At 47.4% G+C, this 13,944-nt stretch overlaps 1 long non-coding RNA gene across 1 annotated transcript in view; it reads right to left on the reverse strand.

Moving 5' to 3' along the window:
• The window catches only part of LOC309846045, an 88,712-nt gene extending 77,416 nt beyond the window's left edge, over positions 1-11,296 (reverse strand). Inside the window, exon 1 of the long non-coding RNA XR_014301706.1 lies at positions 11,083-11,296. This is a non-coding gene — a long non-coding RNA (uncharacterized lncRNA). The remainder of the gene's footprint in view (positions 1-11,082) is intronic.
• Positions 11,297-13,944: the final 2,648 nt, after the last annotated feature.

Raw genomic sequence — 13,944 nt, forward strand, 5'->3', positions numbered from 1 at the left:
AGCCTTCCAGCTCCCCCACACACACACAGGTGCACACATATGTACGCATGCGCACGTGCATGCACACACACACACACACACACACACACACACATATAGCCATGCACATAAAACTGGGCTTTTTTAGTCATTCTAAAACTTAAACACTGGTCAGTCAGTACCCATGGGTCTTGGAAAAGACAGGCCCAACTGGTCATTGTAATGCCCTGTTCCCTGACCCAGTCAGGTTTGCCTCCCTTATACAATCTCCTAACTTGAACTCACACAGTGATGCCTCTTCACATACAACTTCTGAAGACTGGCAAGATTCTGGCCCATCCTTTAAGCTTTTGCTTCACAGACATGTTCTCCAAAGCATCTTCGCCGTCTCTGTTTTCGTTTCTCCCTTACCTGACTTAAAATTACCTGTTTCCTCTATTGCAGCCCCCTGGCACACACACATGTTGTACACATTCTTACACACACATACACACATGCATACATTCCATAAGTGCTCTGTCCTGATTATTTGCCACCATGCTATCTTATACCAAGTAGACTGTGAACTTCCAGGGAGCAAGAATTGTGTCTTGCCTGTGTCAATAGTCTTCACCGGACTGACTCAAGGTAAAGACTAAAATGTAGATGAATTCAAGAACTCTCGGTGGCCGTTAATGTGTTAGGCACTCGTCTTTCCACCCTTCTGCCATAGGAAAGACATACGAGGCCATTTAAGGGTTAATTGGAAGCCTTATGATTCACCTGGTCCCACCCTAAGACACTGCATCCAGCTTCTGTTGACTTCTCCTGTTACCAGGCATAAAACAAACACTGTTGTTTCCCTCATTCCTATTTTCCTGGTACCCTGGGCTGCACTCCTGTGCCAGGATCTTTTCTTTCTCACCCACCTTTCGCTGAATGCATTTATTTGCATTTCCCCCACACAACATCATTGATTTAATTTCGGTTCTATGGACACTATTTGAAGCTTAGAAGCTGGAGCTCTTCTGTCTCCCAATCCCAACAAGCAATCATTCACTTGCGTCTTTATTAATCATCCGATAACTAAAAAGCAGCCAAGACCCTGAGAAATATGAACTTGAACATGATCCCTTTCCCTGACTGCAAGGTGATCCCAGTCTAGGAGGGGAGATAAGACACGCCCAGAGATCATTACAATACCAGGTAGATGGCAGTAACTGAGGAGCCCAGACCTCCAGATGTGATACACACGCAGGCGTGTGGCGTGAGGGTCCCTCCCATGGGAGAGGGGAGAGGGCAGGACAAGGAAAGACATCATGGGGGAGGTGGCGTTAAGGTGGTCCTGAAAGAATGACGTTGGATTTGCACTAAAGGGGGAGTTGCGCAGAAGGAAAAAAAAAAAAAAAAAAACCCACCAGCTGAGCCCGGAGATGGAAAAGTACAGGAGCAGGCAGAGCGACTAGTTCACTTAGTTCACTCAGCTGCAGCACTGCATGCTCAGGCAGAGCACTGAGGAATATGGCTCAACAGGTAGGTTGAGCTCCATGTGGGGGTGGAATGGAACAGGAGAGACTGGAGCAGGGCGACCAGTTGAGAGGCGTCTGCAGCCCTCTGGGTGAGAAGCAAGAGGGTGGTGGCAGTGAACATGGAGGGGAGAAATGGGAGTGAGAAATGTTTCAACAGAGATGCTTAAATGCCTCCAGATCTCCTTGACTAATTCTCCTCCATAGCTCATACACCCATTCTCATGGCGGGTGTCATGCTACCTTCCCTGCCCCCTCTCTGGAAGCTTATCTTTTTATCTTCCAGGTGCATGACTTTCTGCCCAATTACTTGTCTTCAACCCATCGGAGCAGGTCAACCGTGCAGCCCAGTAGTCTCACTGTCACACTTGGCCTATGTTGCTCCTGTGCACATCTCCGTCATCTGTGTTCTCCGAGAATAATCGCGCAAAGTCTCCCGTGGCCTCGTGTGGCCGAGTGAGGACTAAGATGCCAGAGCCTGGGCAGGGAAAGGAGATTAGGTGGAACCAAGAGGGACTCCTTTTCGTCCCGGGAACCAACCCAGCTGTATATCCACCTCCGGGTCTGGGAGCCACTGGCCGAGAAAATCAGAACGTAAAACACAAAGACACTGCTTTACCTCTATGAGCAAAGTGACCTTGAGTCTCTGTCTCTCTTCGATCCTCAGATTCGTTGTCTATAAAATACGAATTATGACACGCCCCTTATCTGCCTTCATTGAGCTGTTGGTGAAGTTAGAATAAGGTGTATATGGAACCACTTTGAATATGTAAAACAAGATTTCACAGGTTCATTCTCATTGAGCTCAGATGCTGTTCATTAGGACAGATAGAGACAGAGAGAAAAAAGAGAAATATAGATGTCTGCAGAGCACTGCTGCGGGGTTCCCTGTTTTCCGCAGAAGTTCTAAGACGACTGGTCATATGAAGCATCTAGATCAGTCTCCTCCTTGGACAGGTGAAAAAAACCAAAGCGCAAAAAGAAAGAAAGATTGAACGGCCTACGTCTCAAGGGGAGTCAAGGTCAAACCCAGGTCCTGTGCATCTCAGACCAGGCCTTCTCCCACCTCACATCCCTGATTCTCCAAACTGAAGGCAGAATGGAAACCACTGGCCCGCAGACGGGACTTGCTTAACCTCTGCATAATTGGTCAATAGTTCCATAATTGAAACTAAGGAAGAATTCGGTGTGGATTGGAACAGAACCCATTTCTAGTAAACATAATGTTGAAAATCTTAGGTGACTATTTCCTGAAGTCCAGAGCACTCATGTCTTCAAAAGGAAGACTCAGCTCCAAATGTGGGATTGCCTGTCACCCTTCTGACTTTTTCTCGAGCATCAGTGGGCTCCAGAGCGAGAAGCTGACAAGTGTCAGTGGCTTTGAGGTGCTAATTCTCCAACAAACATTTTACATGTACCTCACCTTGTTTCATGCTCATAACAAGCAACGGTGGTAAATAATGTCATGATCCTCATTTTCCAGTCAAATAAAAAAAAAATTTAAAATTAAAAAAAAAAAACCTGAAGACTCAGATAAGTGTCTTGAGTTGCAAGCTGGTGCCAGGTTCGTGCCTAGGGCCTCTCTGAACCATGGGGAGACTGTTTATGAGGGAGCTGCGGCTTCCACTCCACATCCTTTTTTGCACAGCTCCTACTACGTATCAGAACTGTGCAGTGATCCTTTCACCCAGAAAAGTCTATGAAATATACACTGTCTCTCTGCTTCATCCTCCAGCTCATATGTGTTATCTTTCGGTTCATCTGTCATGGCCGAAGCATTTTCTGACGGTAGCACTGTGCTGGAACTGAGGGGCTGAAACACACCCCTGCCTTTGAGGTTTTGAAGGTTGGCAAAGAGGAGGGTGGGGGGAGACATATTGTCAGAGAGCTCTAATCAAAGAAGGGCAGTTGAGTCGCCAACGAAAGACATGGATGTGTATCTGATGGTACAGAGGTGGGAGGGTAGAGGAGGGCATGTGCCCTAGGGACCTGTGCATTCAAGGAAGGTCAACAGGGGCAGACAGTCTTGCCAGAGGGTAGGATGCAGTATGAGTTGGGGCTAGAGTTCAAGCCAGAAAGTCTGGGACTGGTGTTCAAAGGAATCTAAGGGACTTCCTTCTTCTCAAAGTGCCAGTTTCAGATCAGCCCAGACATAGATGGCACCCATTTGTGGGGAATTCTTTGTACAATGAAAGCCATGAATGTCACCTATGAGGGACCTGTGTGAGAGTGGGGCAGGAGGAAGTAATAGCGGAATGCATTGATATCCTCTAGGGTAGGGTGGAAAGGAAATGCAAATCACAGATATTTATAATTGCAGCAAACTGAAACCCAAAAGATATTACTGTGGGCCGCCAAGCATTCCTGCTGGAAATCCTAAAAACCTGCTACCTTGAGGCTGTGCCCAGATCCCAGCTGGAAGCAGACTTATCTCTTCTCAGCTCCTGCCAGGCTGTTCCTCATACAACAAACACTAAGCTCCCCACATAATCCTACCTACAGAGGAGGAACTCCATACCCTTCTGTCTTCTCTTTTCAAAGTACCAAGCTGAGCCCTAAACTCCCAGATCATGACAAACTATTTTTTTGTCCTCGGTGCCCACCAGGCCACCCTGGCAAGTCTAGACCGTCAGAGTTGGGGGCCGCATGGCTTGGGAAACATTATAAAGTCCCACTAGTCCCCTGACCCGGCCCCTGATTCTGGAGCCTCCCCTGCAGCAGGCTTGTGCTAGGCATCTGAGGAGCTCAGGAGAACAGCAGGAGGACAAGGGTCTGGCCTCAGGAGAGATGGAGAACAGGGTCCTAGCCTCAGCACAATTTCCTCTTCTACCAAAGGGAGGGAAAGACCACATTGGTTTCAACCTTGTTCTTCTTTTAAAAATGTCAGTGGGGGGGCACCTGGGTGGCTCAGTGGGTTAAGGCCTCTGCTTTCAGCTCAGGTCATGATCCCGGGGTCCTGGGATCGAGCCCGGAGTCGGGCTCTCTGCTCAGCAGGGAGCCTGCTTCCAGCTCTCTCTCTCTCTCTCTCTCTCTGCCTGCCTCTCTGCCTACTTGTGATCTCTGCCTGTAAAATGAGTGAATAAAATCTTTAAAAAATAAATAAATAAATAAAATAATAAAAATGTCAATGGTCCCCTTTTTCACCTGCTGTTCTTCATGGGACCCCATATACATAGCTGGAAGTTACCTACAGGTAGCCTCCTCAGGCATTTCAGAAAGATCCTAAGCTAGTGTTTCCCAGACTTTAATGCCCATCATAATCTGGATGGATCTGGTGAAAATGCAGATTCTGACTTAGGGATCTGGGATAGGACCCAGTTGACATTGATGCCAGTGATCTATGGATCACATTGGAAATAGCAAGTGTCTAGGGCTCTAAGAATTGGTTGGGAAACCACTGATCCGGAAATATTAAACCAAAGCTCCTGGATTAGATGTTTCTTCTCTGGTTTGAACTCAGCTTCTTCAAACCAAGATCTTAGAATGACCTCCTTACCTTCCTCTGGCTCTGGGTGTCTACCATCTATCTCTACAAGGCAGTCTGGAAACATTCCCGAGAGGTGTAGCCATGAGGAAGAGCTCTAAGCCATATCCTTCTAATAGAGAAGTACAAAAGGTTAAGGTAAATCCTCTCCAACCCACCCACCACCTTAGCACACAGTGAGATCAAATCACTGTTCCCACTAGCTCTCAAAAGGATGACCTTGTGACAGCCACTTTCTTCCTGCCCTCTCATAACCCCAGCAGATGAATGACGGAAGTCATTTTCCTCACAAAGTCCCTGTCCCTTGGGCCCACCCCCTTGGGAATGAGATGCTCCCACTGAGGTCAAAGGTATTTTTAGCACTGCTCATGTGGGACCATGCTTGGCAAATTCTCCTAGACATCAATCTTGGATTCCGCAAATGCCAGCTCTTCTAATCCAGGAGGCACAGAGGCGACAGAGAAATCTGAGTGCATTGGAAAATGAAGCACATGGCCTTTTGAGGATTTTGTCCATATGCTGTGTATGATAAAAACAACAACAGTAACACCTAATGCTCATAAAATGCTTCAGCATTTATAGAGCAGTTCCACTGGTGTTGGCCTCATTTGATCTTCTCAAGAGGCATATGGGAAAGATAAGGCAAAAATGACTCTTATTGTATTTAAAGGAAAGGCCAAGAGACTCGGCATGGTGACAGATCCAGGAGGTAACAAACTTGGTTCTCCAGCCTCCAGGTCCAAACCCCAGTGCCTTTAAATCCCCACACAACTCTAACCTTTGGCTTCTCCTTCTAGCTTTGTTTTGTTTTCCACTGAAATATTTTGAGGAGCAAAATCTGCAGACTTTCATGTGAAAAGCCAGGGGTGAGAAGTGTTTCTTTAAAAATGGAAGACCAGAAGCAAGGAAGAATGAGGCACATTGTATATCAGTCATGGTCCTAGGACGAAGCAGAGGACACACTCAAAACAGGGTGACCAAAGAGAGATTAATTAAAGAATAATATATACAGGTGTGATCAGGGTTAAGTAAACCCAAGAGATGGTGAGGCATACTGGGGCTAACAACAACTGGGAGCTGCTACCAGTCCACCATCTAAAAGGACAAAGAGAGAGGCAGTTCCCGGGATCTGGTGGCCATGCCAGGAGGCTGCAGGAGAGGGCCACTGATAGGAACTGTGGCCTTTCATGGCAATATACAGCATCCACTAACATCCAGCCAGCAGGGAGGGAGATATGGGATGATAGATCCTCACTTCTCCCTCCTCCCAGCCTCTGATCACCTAATCAGTGAGTCCAACCAGAAGCCAGAGGGCATGGAACTTACTGATCTCTACAAGATCAGCTTCCTGAAGAGGGGGAAGAGAAGGAGGTTGGATTTAGAGGGTCAAATAGGGAACACCAGGCACACAGCTACCATAGCCAAGAAATTGGTTGCAGTGGAGGTGGAAGAAGGGCAGGCATAACAGAGTCTGGTGGGCTGGATTTTGAGGAGGAGCTGGTAGCTAAGTCCTTCCAAAGTAGAGTTACCCCAGAGCCCGGCTGTCATTGCCTGGGGCCACTCTGGCCCCAAGTTTCAGGGAAGCGCACACACACACACATGCATAAAAGCAGACTAATAGCTCCCAAGAGGCCCGACCAACCCCACAGGCAGTGTTGGCTGTCTTGGAACCTGGGTTTAAATCCCAGTTCCTCCATTTTGCTTTGTGTGACCTTAGGCAGTACCTTCAATGTCTCTGAGTCTCTGAGCTTCACCTGTGGGGATAATCCTGCCTGTCTCAGGACAGATGGGCACATTACACACTGAGAAGCCATGCAAGGTCAGGATGTAAGAACATGGCAAGAATGCCACGCAAGGAAGTCATGTAAAAATGTGGTGGAATCCAAATGGTCTGGACCATCTATGCTTCATTTGCTCTCTGTAAAATCCAGATCCTAATACCTAGACTTGAGGCAGGATAAAGCCAAAGTATTCCCAGACTCACCATGTCAACCTTCTGCCATCTAAATAAAAGAAGTAAGAGGTGACACAGTCGGTGGCAAAGATAGGACCAGGAGGCATCCTCTCATGGCCTCATGGAGTGCCCCCATGGTCCTTGCCCCTTCCACATGACAGTCAGTGAGACAAAGGATGAGGTAAGGTCTTGCCAATTGTATCAGTGGTGGTGATCACTGCAGTTAATAGCAATCTTTCCTCCATCAATCTATCCCAGAGTGGAAAAGTCCCATCATTAACCATGTCTTCCAGGGCACTGGAAAGTATGATTATTTGACCAGGATAAGGCACATGAATACTCCTGAGCACACCATCAGGAGTGTTCATCTGAGTCAAGACAAATGTCACTTTGCAGAGGACAGGATCCAGAGGCCACAGGTAAGTTGTGATGGGCAGCAGGTGGCACAAAAGACCAGAGCCTGATATGCTCCCTACAAATGAAGGAAAGCTTGGGTAGGGACCCAAGAGGGTACATAAGACTCCCAACCCCAGCTGGCTAGAGGAGAAGTTAGGTAGAGGAGGAAAGCCCAGCCCTGAACAGCTGATGGGCTCCCCCATGTTCTCCCTGAGAGCAGGCAGAATTGGGCCCCACTCTCCAGGCCCTCCTTTTGCAGGCAGACCCCCATGGGCAGGCTTCAGGAGACACCTCCATCTGTGGATTCTTCAGTGGAGAGTTTGTTACAAGAGGATCACATGCCACATTGCAGCTTTTAATCTAAGAGCCAAGGGACGCCTGGGTGGCACAGTCAGTTACGCGTCTGACTCCTGGTTTTGGCTCAGGTCCTAATCTCGGGGTTGTGAGATTGAGGCCTGCTTCAGGCTCTGTGCTCAGCAGAGATTCTGCTTAGAGTTTCTCTTTCCCTTGCACTCTGCCACTCCCCTCTGCTCACTCGCTCTCTCTCTCAAATAAATAAATCTTTAAAAAAATTTTTTTAAATAAATAAAAGCCCAAATCTCCTAGGGAAGACCTCCAGCTTTCAGAATGTGTGGACCAGCTCACACCCCAGGGAGATCATTCTGTTCTTCTTCCCTTCTATTACCCATCTCTTCAACTGCCCCTCTGCCCCCACCATGTTCAATTGTTCTTCTATACATTCATTTAACCAATATTAATTGAGCACATACTGTGGGGTCAGGCACTGTGCTTATCATGAGGAATATCATGAGGAACCCTGCCTGCACAGAACTGATCATCCAGATTTCACTGAAACAAATGTGGGAGCAAAGACTGGCTTGGTCAAGAGTCCAGTGCTAAACAAACACGTGCTGCTTCTGGAAGGACTATCTTCAGCACAAATATCCTGAACAGAATTGTACATAGTATATCCAGAGAGCCCCAACTACTCTGAGGGTCAGGACAAAGGGAGTATAGGTTTCTCTCAGAGCATGGGAGGTAGTCTGGGACAGTTCCCATCTCCGTGGCCCAGTGAATGACCTTGGACAAGTTCCTTCACCTGTCTGAGGCTTTTTTTCCTCCTCTGAGTGACGGTGGTCATCACAGTACCTCACTCATGGAACCACGATGAGAATTAGGATAATACATCTCGAGCTCTGAGAACAGTTCCTGGGATGGCAGGTACTCAATAGTCACCGTCACTAGTGACCTGAGGCCAAGGGGGGCCATGACTCACCAAATGCTTCTCACCTAGTTTCCTAACAGAGGCAAGGTTGGAACCTAGGTGCCCCCAACACCAGACCAGTGTTCTTTCCACCGCATCTCCTATCTTCCCACCAGGGAATCCACATCATGAATTTAGCTATATCCCATTTGAATGTTTAAACAAACTGGGAAATTTGAGCTTGTATCTCCATACAGAGCCTTTCTTATTTGGGCCACCAGAAAGATTATATTTCTTCCACTCAAGTAACCCCATTGCCAACAGCCAATCATCTGGCTCACCCTCCTTGCTAAGGAAACTGAAGCCTCTGACTCCATGGCCAGCACTTAAGGCCAAGCATTCCCTCCTGGCCACATCTCGCTGAATCACTGTACCCCTGCAGCCCATATCTTCACGGTTACTTCCCCACCTCACTTCTTTGCTTAGATTGAGCACTGTTTCCACGATCTCACCAGGTAAAGGTTGTGAACAGGTGTGATATAAGTGAGTCCTTGTGTGAAGATCTGGGGCCCTGCAGTGGGTCCATAGATCCACTCAATTCACAGTCCAGGTCGTGGCAAACCCATGCCCCAACTCAGTGAAATTAACAGACGTAGGTGATTTATGTCACACCAAAGCATATTTAACAGTCCATTGATACCTCACAGCCTAAGCGCTAACCACTTGCTGATTCTACTGAATCACAAAGTGTTAGTTTGGTGTAACTTTAGAAATCATTTGCTCTGCTCTCCCTTTCTCTTGTAGGCATTGCCAGAGTCTTAGTTTGGAAATTAGAATAAAAAGTAACCGAGTATTGGGGTACAGAATTTGGACCTGGTAGCCAAACTACCTAGGCTCAACTCTGTTCTAGCCATTAAGGTGAGGCTTTGGCCAACCCACTTCCCATCACTGTGCCTCAGTTCTCTCATCAGTAAAATGGAGCAAAAGTACTTCCCTTATAGGACTGTCATGAGAATTGAGTAAGCTCATAACTAACAAAGTGCTTAGAGCAGTGCATGGCACATAACCAAGCATTATGGGTTTATAATAAATAAACTAAGAAGACAGGACCTTCTGTGAGTCTCAATCAGTTTTATGCCCACTCAGCATGCTGTCAGATTGGATTAGATAGTCTCTAGGGGCCCCCTTATTTTTTTATCATGATGGTGGCATCCCTTGCTGGAATGGGTGGTGTACTGCTCTCTGAGATGAAAAAAGAGCTCTTCGGAAGCACCAAGAACACAGTGACAGAGGAATAACTCACCTGACTGAGGCAAAGATCTCCATGACTTTGATTTTTGCCTTGGCCTTAGCCAAAGTCATTACAGGAAGCTCCTCGGGAGCTTGGACTGGAGAGTGTGCCCACTGGTGGTCTCAGGGGGTTTCTGTCAGGTATCACGGAGCTGGCCATTGCTGGGCACTCTTCACTGCTTGCCCTCCACCCTGTCTCTCTCTGATCCACCTCATGTTTGTCCTCTGAAGATGGCTGGGGACTCAGAATCCCCCCTTTGCTTCCACCCAGGCATTCTCCTTTGGAGTCTGATTCCATTAAAAGAATTCTATGATTCATTTGGCTCTGCTGCTGTGGGGGGTTGGGAGTGGGGACAAGAGAGTGATGGAGAAAGGGTACAAGTTGGACATGCACAAAGGGCCCTGATTTGTATGATGCTCTGTTCACTGCAGATTAGGAAAGAGTACCAGCCCCTGCACTGGTGCCTTTCATGGACCTGAATGACAGGAAAGTTCCCCAGATGCCTGCAGAACCTCAGAGGAACACAGGCTGTCTTCAGACACCTCATTCTCTGCTATGTCATTGATGGTGACATCCAGAGATGATGCACAGGTGTTCAGGTTTAGGTTGCTCCTCTCCTTCCCCCCAACACCCCCAACTCCCATCCTACAGCCCAGTCTCTCAACCCAACCACTGTCCAGCAGCCCACCTGTACTTGTTGCTAAGTTAGAGCCACCTTCTCATTGTATCATTGTCTTGCTCTGATTTTTGGTCTCTCCACGGCCTTCAGGACAAAGTCCAGGTCCCCACTGGCCCTCAAGTCCCAATTATCTTACCTCCACAGCTTCCCTGTCCAAACAAAATTATGCCATCCTTTGCCACCCCAAGCTGTCATTCCTCATCCCACAGTAGGAATACCTCACCTCCATATTTGAGTAGAAACCATTGGTTCTAACCATCTACTCACTGGGCGGCCTGGAGAAAGTTACTTACCCTCTCTGAGTCTCGTGTTTTTTAGCTACAAAGTGATGCTATCTAAGAGGGAAGGGCCTTTGTAAAGAGGTAATGTACAAGGTTTTAGCACTGTACATTGGATATAGTAAGAGTTCAATAAAAGTGGTTATAGTAATAGCCATAATAATAAAGATTATGGGCATGATTGTTCTATCTCAAGTCGTCACATCCTTTTGTGAGCTCCCAACTGAGCACCACTCCTCCTTCATTTGAAGTCTTTCTGAATTTGTGACCATGCTTCTATTCTGCATAGTATTATTGTGGTTTCCCACTTACCCTGTCTCTCCGTTTGGAAGCAGGAACGATGACTGGTCCAAAAATGGATCCTCGTACTTAGTAGGTGCTCAGTAAACGTTTCTTTCATTTGGATGCTCCCCCTGTGCCCTGGAGGGAGGGCCATAAAAAGTCAATGGTGCTCCTGAGCTGCTCAGGAGTAATGGGCCCCTCTTTAGAAATGAGACAGAGCCACCCAGTATGGGTGTCTGCCTGTAGGGACACGTGGCACAGCCTGGGTAGCCACAGGGACCAGCTCGTGATCTTCACCCTCGTGCCCCACACCCTACTTCTCAAAGCCTGGACTGGTGCTATGGTTGGTCACCAGAAAGAACAGGGGAAGTGTGTGCAAGAGAGCAATTGCTTTTGTCACTGAGACTTTGCTTGGGAAATGGGAGAAGTAGAGGGGAAGCATTCCTATGTTCTGAGACTTGCAGAAGGAAAATGGGAGTAGGAAGGAAATGACCTGTGTTGTCCAAGTCTCAAAAAGAAGACACTGCTCTTGTACATGGAGTTCATCAGAGAAATTCTCCTCTGTGTTATACAGAGCTCCACAACCTGATGAGGGTGAACTCGGAGGGCTCCCCGCTCTCTGATTCATCTGAACCGCAAGCTTGGGCTGGCAGGCACACCGTTGCCTCTGCCCCAAGCTGACCTTATTTGAAATTCCCCATGTTGCCATCATGGTCACAGGACTCAGTCACCCTGGGCCGTAGGTCAGTTCACTCACAGTAGCTGTCCTCTGTGAATTTCAATCTGAAGAGACAGGCTGCCCTGTCCCCCATCCCTCAGGAACCTGGATCTGAATCTAGTCCCAGGGATCAAGCATTCTGGTCTGACCCCACCCCCAAAAGAGAGGGTCATGCCAACCGGCAGTGATGGAGCCAGAGCCTGAATGCAGAGCTCTGCTTCTCAGTCCAGCGTACTTTCCACTCCCCCCCGAGATGCCCCTACCGGCTGTTCACTCCAAGGACATAACCCACGAAGAAAGAAGGGGTTGTGAAATCCTGCCACTGGAAGCCCAGGGCTGGCTGAAAGCCCAGATGGCTCTCTTTTACCCCTCCTAACCTAGTCTCAATTCCACAGTTTTCCTTTCATACATTCGTGTTAACCCTTTTTCTCCATGAGGCCATGAAATGCCTTCCAAGGAGCAGCTCCTGAGAACAGCTGAGCTAACTTCTGCTTGCACCTTCCCGGACACTTCTACTGGCAAGACCTTGGCATTGAGCAATTACCTTGTGCAAACGGACTCTTCCTTGCCCTTCATCATTACTTGGCAACTCTGCAAAACAGTAACTCAAATGTTTATTTGTACTTCAAACTCAAGATTGAAAAGTTAGCTTTGTATTTCTTTCTTTCCCTTGAGGAAGTTACTAGGGACCTAAGGGATTTCTGGTCTTTGACTCCTGACTAGTAGCTCAGCACACCTTAATCTTCAGCTAACTCCCAGTCTGTGCCAGGTGACACAGGATGTGCTGGGGAGGAAACAAGATATCCCTCCAGAGGGAAGATGATCCCAAACAGAGACTTACCATTGACTCAATAACACCCCCAACCACCCATCCCCATGGCCACCAACCAACTCTTGTTTCCATTGCATCCAGCCAGCCTGGGGCACTATCTCCCACATTTGTTCTGTAGTTGTATAGTTTACAAATCATTTCAGCCTCTTTGCAAGTGATATCCAGGACCTCTCTGAAGGATAGGCAGGGCAGGTGCTCACATTAGAGAAGTAGATAAACATATATATTTCTGCACATATCTGGAACTGATCTGAGAGCAAGCTTACATGCTTAGAAAACAATACAGTCAGTCCCCTGACCCCAAATACACTGCCCATGTTGACTTTCTTTTTCCAATTTCTTTCTTTGTTAACCATCTCGAATACCCAACAAAAGGAGCTTTCTAGAACATCAGTTTTCTCACACAACCCTCACTTTCACAAAGCTTCTGAGCCTCCTAAATACCCTCAGAATAAAACCATGATGATTCAGCTGGTCTTTCAACGTCCTCCAGACTGTGACTCCAAAGTGTCCCCTCAACATCAATTCCATGTCATCAGCTTGGTAGATCTTTTTTAAATTCCCTACAATGACTTGTGTACTTTGAACCTTTAGGCCTTGATCCTGTTGCCTCTCTAGACCTCCCTATGCTTCAACCCACACGTACCTTCTCAGATGCTGCTTCAGTAGGGCTTCCTCCTGCTAAAAGTCTCTCCTGGATAGCCTTGGCCCACAGTGAACTCTACCTTGTGAAATTCCACAGCCCATGTCAATCACCTTGCTCTCTGGACCTAGGGAGCAAACCTGCTCAACAGAAATTGAAGCTCAACTCTACCACCTGTTTTCCACCTCAGCCCAAGGCTGGATGGGCTTTGCATGCTAGAAAAGGGTCATCACAGGCATCTGTTGGTGGTTATCTACTACACATCAGGTTCACGAAGAGTCTGGGGTAGGAAGTGCCTTCTCATGACTAAACAAAAAACACAATAGAAAAAATATTGGAACACACAAGCAAAAAAGCCCTTATATTTCATCCCTAAAGTATTAAATGTGCACTTCTTTGTCAAAGGAAGAGGAAGGAGGAAGGGAGGAGGAGGAAGATATGGAGAGGGATAGCTCAAGTGCAGACCCAAGGAGCCCGATTCCCATCTCTGGCTCCTCGGGGCCCTACTATGAGCAGAGACCACTGGGAGTAGAGTCCTTGTGCCATTTTACATTAGAATGTCTATTTTCTCAAGTGGATAATGTCCCTGTTCTGTCCATCTCACTGGGTAATACATGTAAATGTGCTTTGTAAGTGTCAGTATCAGACATATGCAAAGGATGGCTAATTTCCAAAGCCCAGCCCTGCCCAGTGTCTTTC

Source organism: Mustela nivalis (assembly GCF_964662115.1).
Source record: "Mustela nivalis genome assembly, chromosome: 1".
NCBI classification, from domain to species: domain Eukaryota; kingdom Metazoa; phylum Chordata; class Mammalia; order Carnivora; family Mustelidae; genus Mustela; species Mustela nivalis.